Below are 9721 nucleotides of genomic sequence, written 5' to 3'. Positions count from 1 at the left end.
GTCAGCACGACGGTGTGATGATGGTGATGATGATGCTATCGGAACAGGGCTTCGCCTAAGCACCGCTACGATATGACCGAGGTAGATTATGGTGGAGGGGGGCACCACACACGGCTGGAAATAATCAACTTGTGTGTTCTAGGGTGCCCAATGCCCCCGTATATAAAGGAGCAAAGGGGGAGGCCGGCCGGCCCTGATACGTCTCCAACGTGTCTATAATTTTTGATTGCTCCATGCTATTATATTATCTATTTTGAATGTTAATGGGCTTTATTTTACACTTTTATATCATTTTTGGGACTAACCTACTAACCGGAGGCCCAGCCCAAACTGTTTTTTTTTGTGCATATTTTAGAGTTTTGCCGAAAAGGAATATCAAACAGAGTCCAAACGGAATGAAACCTTCGGGAACATGATTTTCTCAACGAACGTGATCCAGGAGACTTGGAGTGGGCGTCAAGAAACAATCAAGGAGGCCACGAGGAAGGGGGTGCGCCTACCCCCCTGGGCGCGCCCTCCACCCTCGTGGGCCCCTCATTGCTCCACCGACGTACTTCCTCCTCCTATATGTATCCATGTACCCCTCAAACAGCCAGGAGCACCATGAAAACCTAATTCCACCACCGCAACCTTCTGTACCCAAGAGATCCCATCTTGGGGCCTTTTCCGGAGCTCCGTCGGAGCGGGCATTGATCACGGAGGGCCTCTACATCAACTCCATGGCCTCTCCAGTGATGTGTGAGTAGTTTACTTCAGACCTTCGGGTCCATAGTTATTACCTAGATGGCTTCTTCTTTCTCTTCGGATCTCAATACAAAGTTCTTCTCAATTCTCTTGGAGATCTATTCGATGTAATCTTCTTTTGCGGTGTGTTTGTCGAGATCCAATGAATTGTGGGTTTATGATCCAGATTATCTACGAACAATATTTTATTCTTCTCTGAATTCTTTTATGTATGATTGGTCTATCTTTGCAAGTCTCTTCGAATTATCAGTTTGGTTTGGCCTACTAGGTTGATCTTTCTTGGAATGGGAGAGGTTCTTAGCTTTGGGTTCAATCTTGCGGTGCTCAATCCCAGTGACAGTAGCGGAAACGACATGTATTGTATTATTGTCATCGAGGATAAAAAGATGGGGTTTATATCATATTGCATGAGTTTATCCCTCTACATCATGTCATCTTACTTAAAGCATTACTCTGTTCTTATGAACTTAATACTCTATATGCATGCTGGATAGCGGTCGATGTGTGGAGTAATAGTAGTAGATGCAGAATCATTTCGGTATACTTGTCACAGACGTGATGCCTATATACATGATCATACCTAGATATTCTCATAACTATGCTCAATTCTATCAATTGCTCGACAGTAATTTGTTTACCCACCTTAATACTTATGCTCTTGAGAGAAGCCACTAGTGAAACCTATGGCCCCCGGGTCTATCTTCCATCATATTAATCTTCCAAGACTTCGCTATTTCTATTGCCCTTTATTTTACTTTGCATCTTTATTTCTCTTTATCACAAAAATACCAAAAATATTATCTTATCATATGTATCAGATCTCACTCTCATAAGTGACCGTGAAGGGATTGACAACCCCTTTATCGCATTGGTTGCGAGGTTCTTATTTGTTTGTGTAGGTGCGTGGGACTCGAGCGTGATCTCCTACTAGATTGATACCTTGGTTCTCAAAAACTGAGGGAAATACTTACGCTACTTTACTGCATCACCCTTTCCTCTTCAAGGGAAAACCAACGCAGTGCTCAAGAGGTAGCAAGAAGGATTTCTGGCACCGTTGCGGGGGAGATTCGGGCCAAGTCAAGTCAAGATTTAACTCCCGACAACGAGCCATTTCTGGCGCAGTCACCGGGGAGTCTACGCACAAGTCAAGACATACCAAGTACCCATCACAAACTCTTATCCCTCGCATTACATTATTTGCCATTTGCCTCTCATTTTCCTCTCCCCCACTTCACCCTTGCCATTTTATTCGCCCTCTTTTTCCATTCCCCTTCTCTTTTTTCTATTTACTTTTTTGCCTGTTTCCTGTTTGCTTGTGTGTTGGATTGCTTGCTTGTCACGATGGCTCAAGATAATACTACATTGTGTGACTTTGCCAATACCAACAATAATGATTTTATTAGCACTCCGATTGCTCCTCTTATCGATGCTGAATCTTGTGAAATTAATACTGCCTTGCTGAATCTTGTCATGAAAGATCCGTTTTCTGGCCTTCCCAGTGAAGATGTCGCTACCCATCTAAACAACTTTGTTGATTTGTGTGATATGCAAAAGAAGAAAGATGTGGATAATGATATTGTTAAACTTAAGCTATTTTCGTTTTGCTTAGAGATCGTGCTAAAGCTTGGTTTTCGTCTTTGCCTAAAAAAAGTATTGATTCATGGAATAAGTGCAAAGATGCTTTTATCTCTAAGTATTTTCCTCCCGCTAAGATCATCTCTCTTTGAAACGATATTATGAATTTTAAGCAACTTGATCATGAACATGTTGCACAATCTTGGGAGATGATGAAATTGATGATACGTAATTACTCTACACATGGTTTGAATTTATGGATGATTATACAGAATTTTTATGCGGATTGAATTTTGCTTCTAGAAATCTTTTAGATTCGGCCACGGGAGGCACTTTTATGTAAATCACTTTAGGAGAAGCTACCAAACTCCTAGATAATATTATGGTTAATTATTCTCAATGGCACACTAAAAGATCTACTAGTAAAAAAAGTGCATGCAATCGAAGAGATTAATGTTTTGAGTGGAAAGATGGATGAACTTATGAAATGGTTTGCTAATAAGAGTTCTCCTACTGATCCTAATGATATGCCTTTGTCTACTTTGATTGAGAATAATAATGAATCTATGGATGTGAATTTTGTTGGTAGGAACAATTTTGGTAACAAAGCGTGTAGAGGTAATTTTAATTCTAGGCCGTTTCCTAGTAATTCCTCTAATAATTATTGTAATTCCTACAACAATTCTTATCGAAATTATAATAAGATGCCCTCTGAATTTGAATCTAGTATTAAATAATTTATTACTTCGCAAAAGGGTTTCAATGCTTTGATTGAAGAAAAATTGCTTAAGATTGATGAGTTGGCTAGGAACGTGGATAGAATTTCTCTTGATGTTGATTCTATGAAACTTAGATCTATTCCACCTAAGCATGATATCAATGAGTCTCTCAAAGCCATGAGAATTTCCATTCATGAGTGCAAAGAAAGAACCGCTAGGATGCGTGCTAAGAAAGATTGCTTTGTGAAAACGTGTTCTTCTAGTTTCTATGAAAATAAAGATGAAGATCTAAAAGTTATTGATGTGTCTCCTATTAAATCTTTGTTTTGAAATATTAATCTTGATAATGATGGGACTGAAGATGAGCCACCTTTACCTGGAAGGCGTTCCAAAAATTCGGAGTTTTTAGATCTTGATGCAAAAATTTGTAAAAGTGGGATTGAAGAGGTCAAAACTTTAGATATCAATGAACCCACTATCTAGGATTTCAAGGAATTTAATTATTATAATTGCTCTTTGATAGATTGTATTTCCTTGTTGCAATCCGTGCTAAATTCTCCTCATGCTTATAGTCAAAATAAAGCTTTTACTAAACATATCGTTGATGCTTTAATGCAATCTTATGAAGAAAAACTTGAGTTGAAAGTTTCTATCCCTAGAAAACTTTATGATGAGTAGGAACCTACAATTAAAATTAAAACTAAAGATCATGAGTGTTATGCTTTGTGTGATTTGGGTGCTAGTGTTTCCATGATTCTGAAAACTTTATGTGATTTGCTAGGATTCGGTGAATTTGATGATTGTTCTTTAAACTTGCACCTTGCGGATTCCACTATTAAGAAACCTATGGGAAGAATTAATTATGTTATTATTGTTGAAAATAGGAACTATTTTCCCGTAGATTTCATTGTTCTTGATATATATTGCAATCCTTCATGTCCTATTATTCTTGGTAGACCTTTCCTTAGAACGATTGGTGCAATTATTGATATCAAGGAAGGGAATAGTAAATTGCAATTTCCATTAAGGAAAGAAATGGAACACTTCCCTAGAAATAAAGTTAAATTACCATATGAATCTATCATGAGAGCCACTTATGGATTGCCTACCAAAGATGGCAATACCTAGATCTATCTTCGCTTTTATGCTTAGCTAGGGGCGTTAAACGATAGCGCTTGTTGGGAGGCAACCCAATTTTATTTTTATTACTTGATTGTTGCTCCTGTTTAGTAATAAATAATTGATCTAGACTCTGTTTTGGTTGTGTTTTATGTGTTTAATTAGTGTTTGTGCCAAGTAGAACCATTGGGAAGACTTGGGGAAAGTCTTTTTGATCTTGCTGTAAAAAGCAGAAACTTTAGCGCTCACGAGAATTGCTGCCATTTTTATTTGGAAAGTGCTATTTAGTTAATTATTTTTTAAGATGATTAATAGATAAATTCCTCACTTCCATCAATTTATTTTAGAATTTTTGGGGTTCCAGAAGTTTGCGTTGTCTACAGATTACTACACTGTTCTGTTTTTGACAGATTCTGTTTTTCGTGTGTTGTTTGCTTATTTTGATGAATCTATGGCTAGTAAAAGAGTTTATAAACCATATATAATTTGGAATACAGTGGGATTAACACCAATATAAATCAATAATGAGTTCATTACAGTACCTTGTAGTGGTGTTTGTTTTTCTTTTGCTAATGGAGCTCACGAGATTTTCTATTTAAGTTTTGTGTTGTGAAGTTTTCAAGTTTTCGGTAAAGATTTGATGGATTATGGAACAAGGAGTGGCAAGAGCCTAAGCTTGGGGATTCCCATGGCACCCCAAGGTAAAATTCAAGGACACCAAAAAGCCTAATCTTGGGGATGCCCCAGAAGGCATCCCCTCTTTCATCTTCGTCCATCGGTAACTTTACTTGGAGCTATATTTTTATTCACCACATTGATATGTGTTTCGCTTGGAGCGTCTTGTATGATTTGAGTCTTTGATTTTTAGTTTACCACAATCATCCTTTCTGTACACACCTTTTGAGAGACACTCACATGATTTGAAATTTATTAGAATACTATATGTGCTTCACTTATATCTTTTGAGCCATATAGTTTTGCACTGGTGCTTCACTTATACCTTTTAGAGCACGGCGGTGGTTTTATTTTATAGAAATAATTGATCTCTCACGCTTCACTTATATTATTTTGAGAGTCCTTTAGAGAAACATGGAAATTTTCTTTTAGGAATAATATAAAAACTTTCATAGAAAGTGCATTGAATACTATGAGAAGTTTGATACTTGATAATTGTTTTTGAGATATGGAGATGGTGATATTAGAGTCATGCTAGCTGAGTAGTTGTGAATTTGAGAAATACTTGTGCTGAAGTTTGTGATTCCCGTAGCATGCACGTATGGTGAACCATTATGTGATGAAGTCAAAGCATGATTTATTTATTGATTGTCTTCCTTATGAGTGGCGGTCGGGGACGAGCGATGGTCTTTTCCTACCAATCTATCCCCCTAGGAGCATGCATGTAATACTTTATTTTGATAACTAATAGATTTTTGCAATAAGTATGTGAGTTCTTTATGACTAATGTTGAGTCCATGGATTATACGCACTCTCACCCTTCCACCATTGCTAGCCTCTCTAATACCGCGAACTTTTCGCCGGTATCATACACCCACCATATACCTTCCTCAAAACAGCCACCATACCTACCTATTATGGCATTTCGAAGCCATTCCGAGATATATTGCCATGCAACTTTCCACCATTCCGTTATTATGACACGCTTCATCATTGTCATATTTCTTGCATGATCATGTAGTTGACATCGTATTTGTGGCAAAGCCACCGTTCATAATTCTTTCATACATGTCACTCATGAGTCATTGCACATCCCGGTACACCGCAGGAGGCATTCACATAGAGTCATATTTTGTTCTAAGTATCGAGTTGTAATTCTTGAGCTGTAAGTAAATAAAGTGTGATGATCATCATTATTAGAGCATTGTCCCAAGTGAGGAAAGGATGAGGGAGACTATGATTCCCCCACAAGTCGGGATGAGACTCCGGACGAAAAAAATTAAAAAAAAAGAGAAAGGACATAAAAAAGAGAAGGCCCAAAAAATGAAAAATGAGAGCAAAGAGAGAAGGGGCAATGCTACTATCCTTTTACCACACTTGTGCTTCAAAGTAGCACCATGATCTTCATGATTGAGAGTCTCCTATGTTGTCACTTTCATATACTAGTGGGAATTTTTCATTATAAAACTTGGCTTGTATATTCCAATGATGGGCTTCCTCAAATTGCCCTAGGTCTTCGTGAGCAAGCAAGTTGGATGCACACCCACTTATTTTCTTTTGTTCAGCTTTCATACACTTAAAGCTCTAGTGCATCCGTTGCATGGCAATCCCTACTCACTCACATTGATATATATTGATGGGCATCTCCATAGCCCGTTGATACGCCTAGTTGATGTGAGACTATCTTCTCCTTTTTGTCTTCTCCACAACCACCATTCTATTCTATCGGCGTTTTGGGAACGGGGTCCCTAGACTTGCCTGCCTGTGGCCCGCGGCGTGGCTAAGCCAGCAGGCCGTAAGGCCCATCTTCATCAACAAGGCATCCAAGACCCTCGCGAGGGGCCAAGCCTCGCGAGGCGGACGACACAAGACCTCCTCTGGAGTGGCCTAATCGGGCAGGCTCACGAGGGGAGGAGATAACAAGGCGAGGCAAACCTCACGAGGCTCTCGTGACGTGAGCCATGACGATCGACACCAGGCGGGCGCCAGCGCGCGCAACGTCCTTGTTTCCTCTTTGGTGCTAAGGAGGCCAGCGCAGGCAAGGAGTACCGAGGCATCAGGCAAAGGTTGCCATATCGGTGCAACAAGACCAAGACCAGAAGGATGGCAAGATGGAGGTCATTGTGGAGCCCAAGACGGCGTCACCACCAGAGCCTTTCACAGGCGGAGACCACCTTTGTCGGGATAGCTTGTACTAGCTGTCCCCCTTCAAAATTGCCCGCCGTTGTTGGCTCCCTTCCCGCTCAATATTTGGGAAGAGGGCCAGGGCCTCTATAAATAGGACTAGCCACCACCATAGGCAGAGGGATCCTGGAGATCATCCCCACACACACAAGTTAGCCAAGCACGAGAACACCTCACCCTCAGGAGGCTATTCTTCCCCTTGTATTGTTCATCATCAGCCCAAGAGGCAATCCACCACCACCACACTAGAGTAGGGTATTACACCACAATGGTGGCCCGAACCAGTATAAATCTTGTGTCTTTCTGTGTTGCAAGTTCGTCGAGTTCGTCCGTGAGATCTTAGTGAGCTAGGGCGTAGATCGGTGGGAGGAAAAGAGTTCGCACGCATCCCAGTCTTCGAACCTTAAAGGTTTGCCGGAACCCCACATCCGACATTTGGCGCGCCGGGTAGGGGTGCGCGGTAGCTTCCCTTCCATCAGTTCGTCGCTCCGTCGCTCCATCGTCTCCATGGCGGACGCTCGCCGTGCTCGAGCTAAGCGTCGGGCTGCCCTCACCGCCCACGTTGCTCAGACGGCCCCCATCAGCGGGACACCTCGTCGTTCTCCGTCTCCCGCCACCAACGCTGCCACCGGCCCGGTGGGGAACGAGCAGCAAGCGTCTTCGCTGCATCCTTCAGTACGGCAGGACGACCGCACCGCCACTCCATCGCTGACCCCGGCCGGTTCTTCGTCCCATGCACGCCACACTCCCATGGAGGCGTGGGCCGCACTCCTCGCCGCAAACGAACTCCTGCGCTACCGCCCAGTTGACGACCTCTACGAGGAGTGGCTCGACCTTGTCGTCGAGCTCGTCCGAGCCGCAGGGGGCTCCCCGACGCTATCCGTCTCTCTGCCTCACCCTCAGCCGTCCACGGGCGACGAGGCCTGGGGCGCGCCTCCACCACCCCAGCCCAAAGACGGCACCTTGGCACCAAGGCGCGCGGTCCCGCGGTGTGATCCGCCACGCCCGATGCCCGCGCGCGAAGTGAGAAGCTGCCAAGAAATCCCTCGGCTGAGAGGAGCTGCACCCGCGCTTCCCGCGCCGCCTCGTCAAGACCGTGCGCCGCCCGTGGCAGCGCCCCTCAGACCTCGTCAAGATCAAGCTCCACCTCTAAAGCGGGCCCCAATAACTACGGCCGGCTGCCGCGCCTTCACCCCCGAGCTGCGCAGTGTCGCCTGGCCAAGCAACTTCAAGCCGGATCTGCCTCCTCGCTACGACGGCACCGCCGACCCCGCGGAGTTCTTGCAGCTCTACGAGCTGAGCATCGAAGCATCCAACCGCGACGAGAAAGTCATGGAAAACTGGTTTCCCATGGCTCTCAAGGACGGGGCCCGCTCCTGGCTCCTGAACCTGCAGCACGGCTCGATCTCCTCCTGGGACGAGATGCGCGACTGCTTCGTTGCCAACTTCCAGGGCACTCGCGACTGCCCGCCGGCCGCAGGCGACCTGCGCCGCATCAAGAAACAGCCAGGGGAGACCCTCCATAAGTACATTCAGCGCTTCAACAACACCCGCCTCAAGATCCCCAAGGTCACAGATGAGGCCATCATCTCTGCGTTCTCCGACGACGTCCATGACGTCAAGATGAAGGAAAAGCTTGCTATCCACGAGGAGCTCTGCACATCTCAGGAGCTGTTCAACCTGGCGACCAAGTGCGCAAGAGCTAAGGAGGGGCGCCTCTCTCTCCTTGAGCTGCCAGCGGCGGGCACAGAAGAGAAGAAAGCCAAGGCCAAGGACGTGAAGCGCAAGGAAGCAGTGGTGCTAGGAGCGGAGCCCGACACTAAACGGGGCAGAGATCAGCCCGAGTCATCCAAGAACAGCCGACCGTTCTGCACCTTCCACAACCTGAAGACCCACAACACCAGCGACTGCCAAGAGCTCAGAGCCATACGAGAAGGATGCTACGGTCGACGCCCCGAGCACAGTGACCGGGGCTACGGTCGTGGACGAGGACGTGGAGGCGGACGATGGGACGATCGTGGCCCGCGCCAGGAATGGCGCGACAGGCCTCGTGAGGACCGCTGGCAAGACCATCCTCGCGAGGGGGCCTGGAGGGACAGCCTCGTGAGGATCGCCCCCAAAGCAACGCCGGTCTTTCCCCGCTGCCGCCACCAAGAAGGAACGACGATCATCATCAGGACGAGGGGGCTGGGGGCTTCCAGGAGCCGCGTGCAATCGCCTGCATCTTGGGCGGCGCCCAGGCCCCAGCCTCTCAGCGCATCTTCAAATGGTTCTCTCGCGAGGTGAACGCGGTGCTCCCCAAGCTTGAGGCCGTGCGCCCGCTCAAGTGGTCCAAGTGCGCCAGCACTTTCAACTCGGCAGATCGGCTCAAGTGCGCGGCTACCGTCGGCGTCCTCCCGATGTTGTGTTCCCCAGTCATCAGCAATGTGCAGGTTACCAAGACCCTCATCGACAGTAGTGCAGGGCTCAACATCCTGTCCGTCGACACATTCGACAACCTACAAGTGCCATATGAGCAGCTCTAGCCTACCAAACCTTTCTTAGGAGTGACCGACGGCCCCACCACACCGATAGGGCAGGTCCGCCTGCCTGTCACCTTTGGCACGCGCAATAACTACCGCACCGAGCTTATCAACTTCGACGTTGCCCACATCCGCCTGCCGTACAACGCCATTCTTGGGTATCCGACCCTGGTCAAGTTCATT

This window comes from Triticum urartu, chromosome 7 (assembly GCF_003073215.2).
Source record: "Triticum urartu cultivar G1812 chromosome 7, Tu2.1, whole genome shotgun sequence".
NCBI lineage: Eukaryota > Viridiplantae > Streptophyta > Magnoliopsida > Poales > Poaceae > Triticum > Triticum urartu.
This window is presented reverse-complemented; position numbering follows the sequence as displayed.